This window comes from Nipponia nippon, unplaced genomic scaffold, assembly GCF_047370975.1.
Source record: "Nipponia nippon isolate SJK-2023a ecotype South Korea unplaced genomic scaffold, ASM4737097v1 scaffold_3, whole genome shotgun sequence".
Classification (NCBI taxonomy): Eukaryota; Metazoa; Chordata; class Aves; order Pelecaniformes; family Threskiornithidae; genus Nipponia; species Nipponia nippon.
In genome coordinates this window covers 16,199,553-16,214,877 of record NW_028262347.1, presented here as the reverse complement: position 1 = coordinate 16,214,877, position 15,325 = coordinate 16,199,553, and the positions used below count along the sequence as shown (strand labels likewise).

General features: G+C 37.9%; 1 protein-coding gene across 1 annotated transcript in view; it reads left to right on the top strand.

Annotated features, from left to right (window-relative positions):
- COG5 (component of oligomeric golgi complex 5) overlaps positions 1-15,325 on the top strand; it is a 191,103-nt gene that overhangs the window by 147,216 nt on the left and 28,562 nt on the right. The window lies entirely within an intron of this gene.

Here is a 15,325-nt window from a genome sequence, read left to right as displayed (position 1 = left end):
TGTCCATTCTATTTACCTTCTCGACACCTGCTGTCTCTGAATAGCTTTAAAAAAACCTGAAATTCCATAACACATACCTTGTTTACCATGTCTGTTGGATGAATTGTATTGGAAGTTTGCAAACTAGTGTATGGAACAGGAACGTGGGTGAAGCAGTCATGAAGGCCATAAAGAATATTTACAATTTTAAAATAAAAATATGTATTTACATTATTTTGCTATATATTTAGAGCATAGTGCTTAAGTTGGGTCTTCCTTTAAAGACACCGAATCATGGCTTCATAATTTCAGAGTGAAATTTGCTCATGAAACAAATCAGGATTTTTACTAGGTTGCGAGAGTCATCATGAGTAAAAAATATTACACTTGTGTCTGTATTTATCATGGAGTGTAGTGTCAAATAGTGGCATTCAACTGGAAAAAAAAAATGTATTAGCTGTAACTGTGAAAGCACCAGGGTCTGTTGTGCTCATCACCTCTGTTGGAGTTTGAATGTGGCCAGTGGCTTGTTCGAAAGCGTACATTGTTTTGTGATCAGCCAGCTGGCAAATTCTTAAGAAACCCTGAAAAAAAGGATATGTAGAAATAAGCTGACAAGTATATAGAATCATAGAATCATAGAATATAGGTATAGAATCAATTCAATAGAATCAATATAGAATCAATTCAATAGAATCATTGAATCGTCAAGGTTGGAAAAGACCCTTAAGATCATCAAGTCCAACCGTCAATATGATTTGTGGCTTTCTATTAGCTGACCTTAAACTAAAAGAATGTAGGAGTAAAGAGGGAGTTTGAGCCCTTGAACTCCCTGAATTTGACAACTGAAAATAAAACCTGAAACTTTGAAAAACTAAGTGACAGGATTAGTCAAACTGGCAGAATGAACATGAATGTCCTTCAAGAATATACCTGCAAATTGTAAAACAACATCAACTATGTATCACACAGCTACATTTTTTTTACTTTTTTTTTTTTTTTCCCCTTTCCTTACTGGTATAAATGTTACAAAATTAAAAACTGCAGGGTCTCAACACAGTTGCCAAGGCATAGGTGTATAGTGCCATCTTTAAAGCGGTGAAATATCATGCCTATCTTCCAGCTGCCTCTCCAGAAGGGCATGGCTCTCCCACTTGTCCTGTGCCATGCTTGCCAGCCCTGTGGATATAAGCTAGAACATCGTAACTTCTTTTTGTACCTATTTTTGGGCAGACAGATTGAGCCTGAAATGTGTACCATGTGTAGAACAGGAGCTATGTCAGACAGCACTGTTTCATCATGTTTTAGTGGTGTAGCCAAGAATGCAGTCTTCATTCAGTCTTGCAATCCAGCCTCCAACGATATCTTTCTAAAGCTGAGAAGGGTGACCATGTAACATTTCCGCTCAGATGCTTCATTTCTGATAGCTATAGTAGAGCAGTGCTAAAGATGGATATTTAATTTCCTGGAGGAACTCACAATTGAGTTATCTTCCAAATTAAAAGTAAACAAAAGAATCTCAGAATTCTCAGTGAAGGAGGGTTGGGGGGGGACACTTTTAAGAGTCATTAGAATTTTTTTTTTTTTTTTAACATTGTTGTAATATTGCAGGTAGATTTGAGTGGTGAAAAACTGAAATGTGCAGACCTAAAAATGTTGAGACATTCTGATGTCAGGGTTTTTATTTATTCAATTTCACAAAAAAAGAAATTGCAATTCACTAAGATTTCATTGCTGTTTGTCCAGTTAGCTTTAGATAGGACAAATAACAAGAAAAATGTTATTCAAGACTCAGAGATTTTACCTTTGAGTAAAAGCAGCATCTAGCAATCTGTACATATAGTACTAAAGCAAAAACAAGTAAGAAAAAACGGCTTCTTCCTGTGAATCCAAAACATTTGTTTGTGTTACTTGTGACTTCGTACACTGCTGGCTTTTGGTTTTCAGCTTTCCCCACAGCAAGAACTAGCTGTTGCTGTGCCTGAGACCTATTCTTGTATTAACCAGTTCAAATGATTTCAGAGAAGATATAAATAACCCTCTGTAGGTAGATACATTCTGCTGTTGGGTGAATCTTTAGCTAACCCCTTGCTGATGCTTGATGTGGTTGGTGCATGCCATGAAGCGTTCAGAATTATTGTCCTAATTTCACTCAGTGTAATTGCAGATGTTCTTACTATACAGAGTTTGAAGGGATAATTATACATTGCACTAAATTTAAAAAAATATTTCTGTTAATGTAAGAGTATTACCTTTCAACTTCACCACCCATCCTGTGTTTTGTTAGGTGATGCTGAGGAAGGGTGCTTGGCGTATTTTCTCTGTGCCGTTATTATTTTGTCTCTTCTTATTCACATTTTCCCTAAATCAGGCAGCCCAAACATCTTCCGAATGATTACAGACACCACGAGATTTCCATTTAGTCACCATTTCTACATCCTTCTCATTCCAGATTGGAAGAGAAATTAACAAATCTGATCATCATGTTATGGATAAGAGCAAAATTTTGCTTTTCTGCATTTGCACATTGTAATCTATTGCTTACTTTTGAACATAATGGCTGCTTACTGAGCCAGATTTTGTTCACTAGCCACCTTTATGTACAAGTAAGGTAGCCCAGATAAAAAAGAACACTAACCTTTCTCCTTGATATAAGAGTTTTCCAGAAGGGTCATCCATTCCCATTTGCAAATACCTTAAGTTACCCATCTTGATCGACATATATAACATGTTGTGCTCTTGTTTAACTGGCCACATAGGAAAACTAGCTCTTTCATCGAATGCTGACAAAAAGTACAGCGGAGGGAAGAGATTCATGAGAAACCAGTAAATTGCATTTCCTGAAAACAAATAAAAAGTTGAGTAATTTGGGGTTTTTTTGAGAATCCATGCTGCTTAACAAAAGATAGGAGCTCACAAATCTGCCTCCTAGAGAAATTTTTACCCATTTGTATAACCGATAGTTGAGAAGAGATGTAAAAGAGAGCTTATATCTCACCGACATCTTCATTAGATGCCTTTGACATGGCAGCAGTAATTGCATGGCAGGATCCTCTAGGGCAGTGGTCTCTAAACTTTTTTGGTCATGCAGCCCTATCAGTAAAAACTTTTTTGGTCATGCAGCCCTATCAGTAAAAACTTTTTGAGCATGCACCCCCATTATGTGTATATTTATTTATTTATAGATTATATACATGTACTATTGAAGTTTTGATATTTTGTTTCTGCACCCCAATGGATTGTCTTGCATAACCCCTGTGGTGCACGCACCCCACTGTGAAGACCACTGCTCTAGGGTAATACTCTGCAGTAATCTTCCATAATAAAAAGGGAACGGATTTTGGCTGTCCATTTTTGGACAAGATACCTGGTTGATTGCAGAAGTCTTTTAAATTCATGTTTGATTTTGGTCATATGCTACTTTAAATCAGATTTCTCATTTATGTGTATAAAAATGAAAATGATAGTCACCTGTTGATTGGTAGTGAGACAAAACTGTATTTCCCCAGTTAATTACCTGTAGTTTTGCCATTTACTGAGCTGAATTTTAAATGTACTTGAAATGTTGTGGTTTCTCCCATAATTAAAAATCTTTGTTGCAACTTTGCAATCACTATGTTTTGGGTTGCCTGTTGATAGAGCTATTCTCTTACTGATATTAGAACTGGATGTCTTGCGGAGAGAAGTCATGAAACATCGAGGGTTAAAAGCTTTGAAAGTTTACAAGATGTGTACTTTTGCCGATAAGCAGAAAAATAAATTGCAAGATCCATTGTCCTTATAGAGACTGAAGATGGAAGAGCCCTATTTGGTCATCTAGTCTATTCTCTTCCCAGAACAGGACTATTTCAAACTGTATTTATTGTTGGGGGTTTTGTTGCATTCTTTCTGCTTTTAGAGTGATGATTTCAGTTACCTCATATATTGTGAGTAGAAATATAAGTACTGTATGTTCTCTTACTTTTGTGCTATTTCTGTTCAGCTTGGCATGTGGGTGGATTGAAATACACTAACACACCCACCAAGTGCACGTAGATGAAATGTGTTGTGCTGTGAACATGAAAATGCAGTTGTTTAGAGAAGATGCGATTCTCCTACTTTTTGAACCTAGAGACCTCTACTAGTTTCCTCCCTAGAGTCACAGTCATCCTGTCAGACTATCTTTATTAATTGCAATCAGAGTCCCACAGCAATCCTTCCTGCCTTGCCTTGTGGAGGCTGTGTCTTGCTGCCTCCTCTCAACATAAGGCATCACTGAGAGACAAAGTGGCCTGCTATCTTTTGGCCAATAAACAAGCAAAGAGTAATTTGCAGAGGCAGGATTGTAAAAATCAGGTTGCCCACTTGCTTTTCAGAGCAGGTGGGGGTGATTATGCTGGCAGCTTCTGGTGGATCAAACTATCATAAACAACATTTTTATATGTGGATATGTAATGGTATGCACGCTTACGTAATTTAGGCGAACACGGCTCATTCCGCTGTGCTCCCAGATGGCGGGGCACATTTTAGCTCCACTCCAAGCCCGGGTGACCAGCTCAGCCTCGGCACCTTGCTGAGCGCCACACTCTAGTTTAGCCTGGAGCACAAGCAGAGCAAGTTCATGTCTGCTTGAAGTACAGGCAAAGCAAGAATCTGCATGGCCCTATTACAGTAGGCAGATTTATCCTAAGGTTAGGGTAGATAAGGCTAAAATCAGTGGGAGCTGTGATTGCCTATAATTGGAGAGGTTCCTAAATACGGAATATTGTATTTTATGGAGTAATATGTTTCAGAAAAGTTTGTCTAAAAAAAGGGATCTTTCCAACAGACAAGAGGCTGCAGGCAGATGATATAATGGAGATCTTTCCCACTGTCAGACTTGTAAGCAGTCATAAAGAGGAAGCACTCAGAAGATGGAGAAGGAGAGTGGGTGTAATGAGGGAGGAAGGAAATAGAGAATTTGAATCGTTTTTTTATTCCCTTAACTAAATGTGGTTGGACTTGTGTCATACATCTTACAAAAGTTGATGAATGAGGTGGAGGCCCGACATACAGGCTGTGGGCAATGCTATGGGAGAGCTACTAATCTATCCTTTGCCCACAGCTTATGGTAGAGGCTTGGCTTCTCATCAGAATTTTGCCCTGGGCAATGGTTGTTGTATTTTCTGATTATCAGGTTTGCCTAGTATAAGCCACTTGAAAATTTTTAAGTGCTGTACAGAGAGCACAGTCCTTCCCGGGGTTTTGAAGAAGTCTTCGCTGACCTTCTTAAGAAAACATAAGGTGACACTCGGTGTATTTTATATATTTCAAAGTTAAAATGCTGAAGACCCAGTAATAGAAGTGAATTTTGAGATTAAAGTTTAAAGAGAAGACACAAGTCCCCACACCAAGGTTCAAATGGTTGTCCCATATCCTCAAAGGGCAGGACATTGATTCACATATTGAAGACCTCTGGTACCGGACATGCCAAAAGGCAAAATGAGAGAGAATTTGCTATTCTGATCCCAAAAGCAATGAACCACTGTACACTCGGGACACAAAGAAATTTATACGGATTTTCTTTGGTGAATGAGGTTTTTAGATTCTGGGTTGTTTTGAGGGAAAATTCAGCATCAGCTGATATCTGTGATAGAGAGTAGGCAGCCTCTTTCTCACCATCCTGGATCTCAGTAGTATATTGAGATTTATTTACATTTACTTAAGTAAATATCTGAGTTATGTAATGTTATATATGGTTTTAGAAAGTGCACCAGTCGCAGAGTACAAAGCAGTAATATGAGCAGTGATATGCGGGTACTCAGCCAAGTACAAAAACGTTCTTGGGAAGTAACTGGGAAGCTTTGACTGAGCCTGATACTGTTTTTCAATCCAATGGTGAAACTGGTTTTCAGATGTGGTAAAACAATTCTGAATATTTAGTGGATTAATGTTTAAATGTAAAGTGACTCTGACAGAAAAATTCTATGATTAAAACTAATATACATTATTTCTAAACTTTATTTGTTCTGAGCGTTTACTGAGATCTACTTTTCAATTAACTGGTACTAAATAGTGTAACTGGGACTGTGTCATTGTAAAGTATTGTTATCTGTCATAATGATGAGTAACGACGTACTTGATGACAAGATGTTTTTAGTGCATTATTGTTTAAGAAAGTAAATACCAAAAAAGAGAATAAGAAGTAGAAAAAAGTAACAATTCATTGTTATTTCAATCCCTCCTTCAGAGTCAAACACTGATATATCCCGGTCACTCACTGCTTGTCCCCAAATGGCCTGGATTTGCTTTTAAAACAGAGTATGGGTATGGAAAGAAAAACACATAACTGTCCTCAGAACTGTAAATGTAAGGAAGTACATGAGCTTGGTCTCCTCTGTTTGAAGGCAAATTTGTATCATCGAGGCTTGTTCTGATTAGTGTTGGCCTCACTTCAAGGATCAGCAAAACATGTCTGTTTTTGCTGCAGAAATGCTGTGTATTAAATTGCTCCACACTGTCACCTGATGTTTTTGTTAATGTCTGCCTCTCTCCTTGAGAGTACAAGGTCAGTTAAGGTTTATAATTGACACTCAGGACTTAATTTGCCACCATAGCTGTGAACTCTCTCAGTCCCCCACACGGGACGTAACAGTAAGGTCCGTACTAGTCAGCGAAAGGTGCCTGGGAACACTCCTGGCCGCTGCGGCCAGCCGGCGCGGGGCAGCCTGCCTCACGGCTGGTAAGGGCTCCCCTTCCCCAAAGCAGGTGGCTGCCTGCCAGCACCCTTTCGATGACAGTCTCTGCCGTGTTGCCTCTCCTGAGCCGTGGCTGGAGATTATTTGGGAGAGTACTTGCTGGCCCAGGCCAGAAACTTGCTAATGACTGTCCTAACAGTTTAGCGGTACAGATGATCACGTGTCAGATCCAGCAACTTTTCCTGGCACCGTTTAATTTACTGCTATGGGTGTAGCCAATATGTGAATGAGACTGAACGAGAGCGACATGCAAAATCTGTTCAAGAGGAAGCTTAAAATGCTGACAGATGGGGGTAATTTTTTTCTTGCATCTGGAATTCATACTTTCTTACTTCTGATGTAAATAAATCTCTAAGGCAAAAGTTAGGAGATGCTGATTTCTTCTATAGTAACATTGCTTTTGGTCTTAAGATTTTCTTAGATTGCCAGAGCTTCAAAAGATATGCTTTCCTAAACATGTTTTTCTCTCTGTAATGCTTGTCAGCCGTACTTGACTTATTTTCAAATAGCATTTGGTGTTCCTACCAGAGTTTTAGTCCTTGAAAAGAGCACAGTTGTCTGTGGCATTGTGGCTAGTTGGCACCTCCAAATACTGCTGAATGGGTGCAAGAAAACTCTTGGATATTAATTCTTTTCAGGAGCTCAACACTTTCTTCAGGTAGCCAAATATTTCTTTGAGCCAACTCAGATGACACCTTTTTGGATGCCAGTACAACCAATCCCTTCTGTAATTTAATATTCTATTTTTAGTGAATGTAATGGATAGAGATATAGGCTGAGGAGCATCTATCTATCTGTCATGTTCAGATATTTTTAGAGCACTGATCTTTGTAATGCTGATCAGCACCAAATGCATTACATAAGATTAGCATCAAAATATGTATAATGGAAAGTCAGCTCTGCTGCAGTTGTTCTTAAATTATTTTTAGGATTGCCCACAAAACTTGTATGGCTCGGTGCGTTATCCTGCCATTGTGCTCTGTCTTTACTCTATAGGGATCATTTTTAAAGATGAATTTCTCTTCTCTCAGACCTTTTCAATCACAGGTCTCCTTCCTGAGGCTTCAATTAAGATTGTCAGTCAGTGATACACATTATGAAGATTTTAATAAATGCCCACTTTCCACTAGGACTGAAACCGAGACAGTTTATCTCTCATTGTCCTTCAATCCAGTTTATATTTGAACTTGTGATTTGCAGGTGCAAGATCCCAAATTCTGCTTTACTTACATCCTCAGCTACTGCTGTGTTCTTTAATGCTGCTCGGGTGGCTTAAATCTTTTGCAGTTACCATAATGATCTTTTCAATTTTCCACTTTTAGTGGATGTTAAGAATTAATATCTCCCTATTAAATATCTCTGGTCCACTAGCTAGCCATTTAGAATGGGCTGGAATAGAATATTTGGGAGATTTTTTGAGTTTAAAGAGGCAGGCTGTGAGAAAACGGACCATATTCTTCTCATACCACTCTAGAAAATTTATTTTTGTCTTTCAAATTTTCTGCAAAAAAGCTGATCCTTTCCTTTGAGTATGTTTAAAAACTAGTTTGTAATTACTGAGGTTTAAAATAGATCTCAACTTTCTGCACATCCATCCCATCATCATAACTATTTGTGATTTGTGGCAGATGAGTCTTGATTTTTTTCATTATTTCTTTCTTTGTGGGTTTATGGTGCATCTGATATATGATAGTCAATAGAGTATAGTCTGCTGTTTGTTTTTGGTGATGTAGTTTTGAAAGCGTAATTCTATCATGCTATGGCTTCACAGATTTTCCAGGGTCTCTCTTCCTGAGATTACAATTAAATGTGCTCTGATCTTGGTTTATATCTTTACTGTTTAGAAACAATCTCTAATTTATTAAACCTTCTCCTTGGTATGTAAACCTTGTTGCAATAAAGAGAATGAGGAAAGAAAATGCTAGAATGCCAGGTGGAATAGAAAAACAACAATTAATTCAGCTTAAACTCTGAGCTGAGAAAGAGACAGCGTCTTTACAAGGACTTTTCGTAATGTCATTTGTAGAAGAAAAAGTGTCTGTCATGCTTGATCAGGAGAATGAAGATTTAAATAAGCTGTTTTCAGTGGGTTATTTAGATGATAAGCAATATGAATGGCATATTTTGGTCCAGAATCTAAAACGCTAAGTGTATTATAACTGATCCAAAGATGATATTGGAATGTCTTGGCTCAATCAGTGAAATTGTTAAGAAAAGCAGAAATGCAAAGGAAGGTGGGATTGAAAAGTCAATATTGCAATGATAAAACAATTGGATGAGAAGGATTCGTTCTTAGTTTTCTCTGAGTATTCATGGAGATAGGAATTTTTTCTGAACCTTTCAGTTATACTTAGTGGTTGACTAGGAAAAGGCAGAGAGGGGCTGAACTGAAGTTCTGCACTGATTGTGCCCCTGTCTGCCTAGCGGCAAGGAAAAATATCGGTAACATGTTGCAAGAAAGATGTTGATCTAGGAGGGCTATAATTCTGGTTTCTTCTTAGGGAAATGAAAAAAATTAAGACCTTATTTGTGGAGAAAAGCGTTTGTTGGGTTGGCTTTAGTCATATGTATTCCTAAGGAGAAATGTACCTTACACCAACCAAAACCATTGTTTTGCTCATTTAATTTATACAAGTTCCCCAAATGAAATATGCTATAGTAGCAAGAAAACGGATGTGAGCTGCATCTCCATTAGGATGCTTACTGATGTTTACTGACATAACTGTAGTTGGGGGTACCTGCGTTGTTGTTTTTTTTGTGCACCCATCCTCTTATCTGACATAGCTAAATTAACAAGCTGAATAATTCAATGAAGCAGGGGAGAACAGGGTGGAGAGGGAGAGAGAAAAGATTTCCTGGAATAAAATTCTTCCCGTGAAGGGAAAATACTGTTCATGCACTGGAATTTTGGCACCAGATTTAAACTCCAGCAAATTTATGAGGCCTGTGATGGTTTTGAATTGAAAAGCATGATGAATTCTCATTGTAATGACATGAAGTGAATTTCTGATTGCCTTTTTTATTATGTGATCTTATAAGAATTAATCCATGTCTCGTATTAGATGGTGTTATATTGAATTGTGAGCTTTCATTTGCGGGTGAATCACTATTCAGGACATATTCCAACAATGAGATTTGTCTGACAGTTCCAGGGAAACATATCTAGTCCTCCTGTCTAAATGTCGAATATTGTGAACTTCAGATGGAAGTATGAAATGTAATAAGCTCACAAATCGTCAAGAACAGTAGTGAAATGACACTTCAGGAAAGGTTTTTTGTAAATAACGGGTCAGTTACAATGGTGTAAGTAATGTGAAAGATTATATTTCCCCACTTCTTTTTGAGATACATGAATTAATTGTATTGTACCAGTACCTTGAAGACATGGTGTTACTGTCATTGAAAAACTTGTATCTATGTTATTTAAATGAGAGAACCCTGAATTCAATATTTGGCACATTAAAGGAATTCATTAATAGGTATTTAAATAGAATACGTGGGAGGCTATTATATACTAAAATAATTTCAGAATAATTACTATTTCACTGTACAGTAATAAAAGCTAAAGATGGCAGTAGGTCTAATTTAAAAATAATCAGAAGTCAGCTAAGGTTTTGTAATTTTTTTTTTGATGGAAAGATCAGAAGAGTTTTGTTAAAACAGTCATTAGGAAGCTACTTACGTTGGTCAGATAATACTTAGAAATGTCTAGCTGATAAATCACTTAAAAAAGCATTTAAACTTTTAAAAATTGAATTAAAAATCTAGAGGAGAAAGTTGCATTAAAAAATAACTTCATGAAACATTTTCTTCATTCTCATGTTGTCTTTTGCTGGTTAGATCGTGACTCACATAACAAATGTGTGATTTTTATTTTTTTTTTTAAGAGATACTGGCTAAACTCCAGAAAAAAATCATTCAAGCATAAAAGGCTGGTTTTGAGAGTAGTATGTACTTCTTTTTATCTTGCTGGGAAAGTGGTTAAAAGACTTCCTTGGGTCTAGCATGTAATTCTGCTAACAGGTAGAAAAAGAGCAAGATTGCACAGTCCTTACAGTATTTTGTTATAGTGTGCTCTAAGTTATTTCATATCAAATTAAATTCTGTGATTCAGAAATGGATTTGGTTAAATGTATGCTGATATGGTAAAGGCTTTGGAATTTTGCGATTTTGGAACAACTCCAATGAGAGCTGGACAATGTAAAGCTCATTTATAACCTTCTGCAGGGTAGAAGTATTCTAATTTCAATTAATGCCTGGACTTGATACCAAAAAAAGGCAGATGGCAATTAAATAAGTTGATTATATTTTTACGTGTAGGTGAATATCACCCTATTGTGCTGGACCTATCTCACGTGTCTTGGGGATGCATGTCTGCTCTTCACCTCTGGAGGTGCCTTCTCAGTAGTTGGTTGAGACCAACAGCTATTGGGATGACATATAAAATACGATTAATCATTCAGTCATTAATTTGGCAAGCATGAAAAATTCAGTAAACTGTTACAGTCAGAGGTATCAGGATCAACACACATTGTCCTTGAAATCCTCCTCAGACTTGGGCTAGCTGGATAAACATGTGTCTGAAAAAATGTCAAATGCAAGGGGCATCATTTTCTGAAGTTGATAAATGATTCCGAGTGCTTCAGGTTTAGGATTCTCTGAGATTCCTTAAAGGAACTGGTTTTAGGTGCTTTCTGATAGCGAAATTGTTTTAAAACATCTCATTATTTAAGGACCATGAACCATTACTCACTTTTGATTATTTGTATAGTGCTTTTCTTCTCAGATGATTCAAAGACTTAGAGATAAATCCTGTCTTTTCTGTTACAGAAAGACCATTTGCTGGTTTCCTTCCATTTCTTCTGCTTTTGAAAATATTAAGGAAGAAAAAAAACCAAAACAGAAATACCCCCGAGGGAGCAGTTCGATGATTGCTGTTGTTCTAGCGTGAACAGTATGAGCATGATGTTTGGTCTTTTTTCTTGGTCAAGGACTTAACAGTACCTTTAAATTTTTCTTCCCAAAATAATTATTGTGTTTTCTATAAAATTTTGAATGCCTTCACCATGGAACTCCTTTTCTATGTGCCTAGAATATAAAATTGTCATTTTTCTGAGGAAGCTAAAAAAAAAAAAAGATATTCTGGAAGCTACAGGAATGTCCTGAGGGTGCAATATAAATGTTTTTATGTACATTTTAAGTTATTGCCTGAACTCACCCCTTATTCCTTTTTTCATGTCTTAGAATATGTCTTCTTCTTTGAAAAATTAGAGGTCATTCCAAGAACATGAATTTATGATTTACTCTTAAATTTTGGTTGATTTTTTTTTAAAGCAGACCATTCCTTTTATTTTATCCTCATCAGTCAAGGACCTTATTTGCCCCGACACATTTACTCATATCCTACAGTTTGAACCTCTAAATGATGTCTCTTCTTTTTGCAAATTGTCCTGTAAGTAGCTAATATATTAGGTGGCATAGCTAGTGGAGTTCAGGTTGTTATGTTGGTTTCTGCCAAACGGTGTCATAATTTTACAAAAAGTAGCAAACTGATTCTAGTAAACTCTTGTGTTTCTTAGGTGGAAAGAGATTGTAAAAGGCTCCTTCTGCCATATGGAAAACATTAAATCTGATAGTAAATCATCCCAATTATTTGTAGCTTATGGGAGAAATCCCAGGGCCAAGCCCTATTGACTGAGAAACTCTGTAAATGGATTCTGTGCTTTATAATAAGTTGTTATGATCAGGCAGGAGGCCAAGTACCAGATGGATTGATTGCTTTCTGCCAGAGGTATGGCCACATCAGCTGCCTCTATTAGGAATGTATTTATTCTTGAAAATGTCAGCTTGACAATTGGAGTTCAACTTGTGCTATCAAAACACATTAGTCTCATGATCCTAGAGTTAGATCAAATGCTTTGTTGAGAGGCACTACTTCCATCTTATTTTGATTTAAGATCTTCTCCATACTCCTTCTAAATTATGATGCTGTTTTCTGCTCTTTAGAGAGTGGGTTTGCTGAGGCTGTTTTAGAGTAGAGAAATCAAATAAATGGAGTTTTCCAAAACTGTCAATAAGGATGCACACAAGATCTTCGTTACTTAGCGTGAAACTGAGCTTTTCACAAAATGTTTAGTCTGTGAAGGGAATGGTAGCAAAGCAGCTCACAAATCAGTGTCTCTTCTGAGCTGCCACCTGTTGAAAGAGGGGAAGTTAGTCACTTTGAAACACTAAACAAATTATAGGAAAAGATATATCAATAATCTGAGCTTTTCTAAAGAAAAAGACAAACTCAGTTAGCATTTTTTTATAACCCGAGGGAGAACTGATGATTTGATTCACGTCCTAATCTAAATTCTACATTCATTGCTTCATGGTGAAAACAAGAATTTAAACCCAAAGCAATCTTATCATAGCACATGTTTCAACATGTGAGATCAAATCCATGCTGTCAAATTACATGTCTGTTCTTAGGTATTAAACATAGAAAAGTGTAAAATCCAGAACACTTGATCTAGTTATTTCCAAGGCATATTTCCAAAGCGGGTCTATGCAAAGGGGTGCAAATACATTTATAGGGTGAGCATTCATCTGACATGACTTCAGGCAGTCTATCTACCTGTATGTATCTGCAGTACTGCTTTAGATTCCCTTTATAGTTAGTGAAGGGGAATAGGTCCATACAGGGTGCATTTACTCTCTCCCTAAAGCAGGGTCTCTAAAATAGGCTAGATTAATTACTCAGATAGAGTGCTTATTTCTCTGCTTTGTGGTTTCCTTCTTGTGGTCAGGTGAATCATTCCTGAAATTTTCTGCATTGGGCAACTTACTGACCCAATACGAGGCACCTGCAATCTCTGCAGGTGAAGCAGTGTAACCACGTTAGCATACTGGAGGGTACAAACTAAAAGAAACTATTTTCCAGAAGGTGTTCTGAATTTGGTGAGAGCACAGTGTCAGTCATGGCTTACAGTTTCTCGACCACGTCAGGCTGAAGCAAGTCAGATGGCCTTCAGACAGCTTGTTTCTCTTTGTGACACGTTTTTTGTGTATCAGCTTCTACAAGTGTCCTTTTTGGTTTAATCAACTACCCAATCTACTACTTAGTCCTCAGATTCTGTTGAATTAGATTTTTAAAAAAAAAGTCTTTTAGGCAGCTTCCTCCAGCTAGTCAGCTACTGGATTGAACCTGCAAATTTCAACCTCCTACCTTAGAGAATGTCCTCACATACATGTCAGAAAGGCAGTGCCTCCAGTGTTTCTTTCTCAGTGTAGTTTAACAGCTGCCCTTTGAGTTTTCTTGAAATGCTGTGTGGGATGGAAGCTCACGTTCACATTCGTGAGGGTACCACATGGCACAGCCCTTGTCCTGGTGCCTGGATGCATGATACAGAAGTCCTGGCTAATATTCACTGGTGGGAGACTTCTCTGCCTTACTCCTCTCTTCCTCACTAGCATCTCATGTTGCCAGTGTGCTGGTAGCTCCTGTTGGCAAAGGGAGGTCACACTGATGTGTCACCCATTGTAGAATTGGCACTTGTTGGGGAATGGGGTGCCCGTGCTTTGCTAGTGCCCATGAAATTGCTGTAAATAGTAGACAGGCTCTGAGGTAAAAGCAGAAACAGTTTACCCAACTAAAGTGAAGAGCGTAAGAAATCAATTGCTATACTTAAAGACAGATACAGAAAAGTGGAACGGTTACAGTCCTTGTTGTTACTGCTCATTCAGGTCTGGCTTCAGCATGGTTTCTTTTTCTCTGTTTTCTTTTCAGCTAGCAGGCTCAAGCCTGACTAACTCTCAGGGTGACTGATGGTTCCCTGGAGATGGGATCTGGTCCTTCAGCTACGCTTTGTCTTTTAGTTGTTTCCCAAAATAGATTCTGATTTGGGATGAAGTAACTCCTTCTGTCCTCCCTCTTTCTGCTTAGCATAAATTCACCCTCCCGGCCTTCAGCATTTCTGGATAAATCTAACTGATTAAAAAGGCATCAGATTTTGTCTCTAGTGCCATCATCAAGAAGAAAGACCTTGGACTGTGTCTTTCAGCTGAGTGGATGTGGCGAGGCTTCACGCTTATTTGACTTAACCTATTTACACACTGCAATCCCCAATGCGCAGATAACAGAGGAAGAGTTACATTGGGCTTAAATGCATAACCTGCGTCCAGCACAGAACTTCAAAAGTACTTGCTGTATAAATGAGTGATGAATGTGAATCATTGATAAAACCTGGTAAGATGGAAAATAAATTGAGGGATGATTTGTGTCTAAAGTAAATGGGCCATAGCGTGGTTTGTTGGAACCAGGGAGGCACAATGATGGCATTTTCCTACATGGATGCATGATTGTACAATGGATATTAGAGGTGTCAGCAATTCAGTCTGAGGCACTGGAATATTGGAATAATGATAAACTACCTGAAATCCAGATACATGTCAGTGACAAAGTGTATGTACGTGAACCATGTTGGACAGAGTCAGTGGAGAACCTTCTTGCCTCAAGGCAATGTCATAGAAATCATTGCAGTGACAGCAAGAGATGGGAACGACCACCTGAGACTTCTGCTGTAGATGGTAGGGCACACCTACCCATGTCAGCACCAGGTGTTCCCATGATGGTAGGGCACACCTAC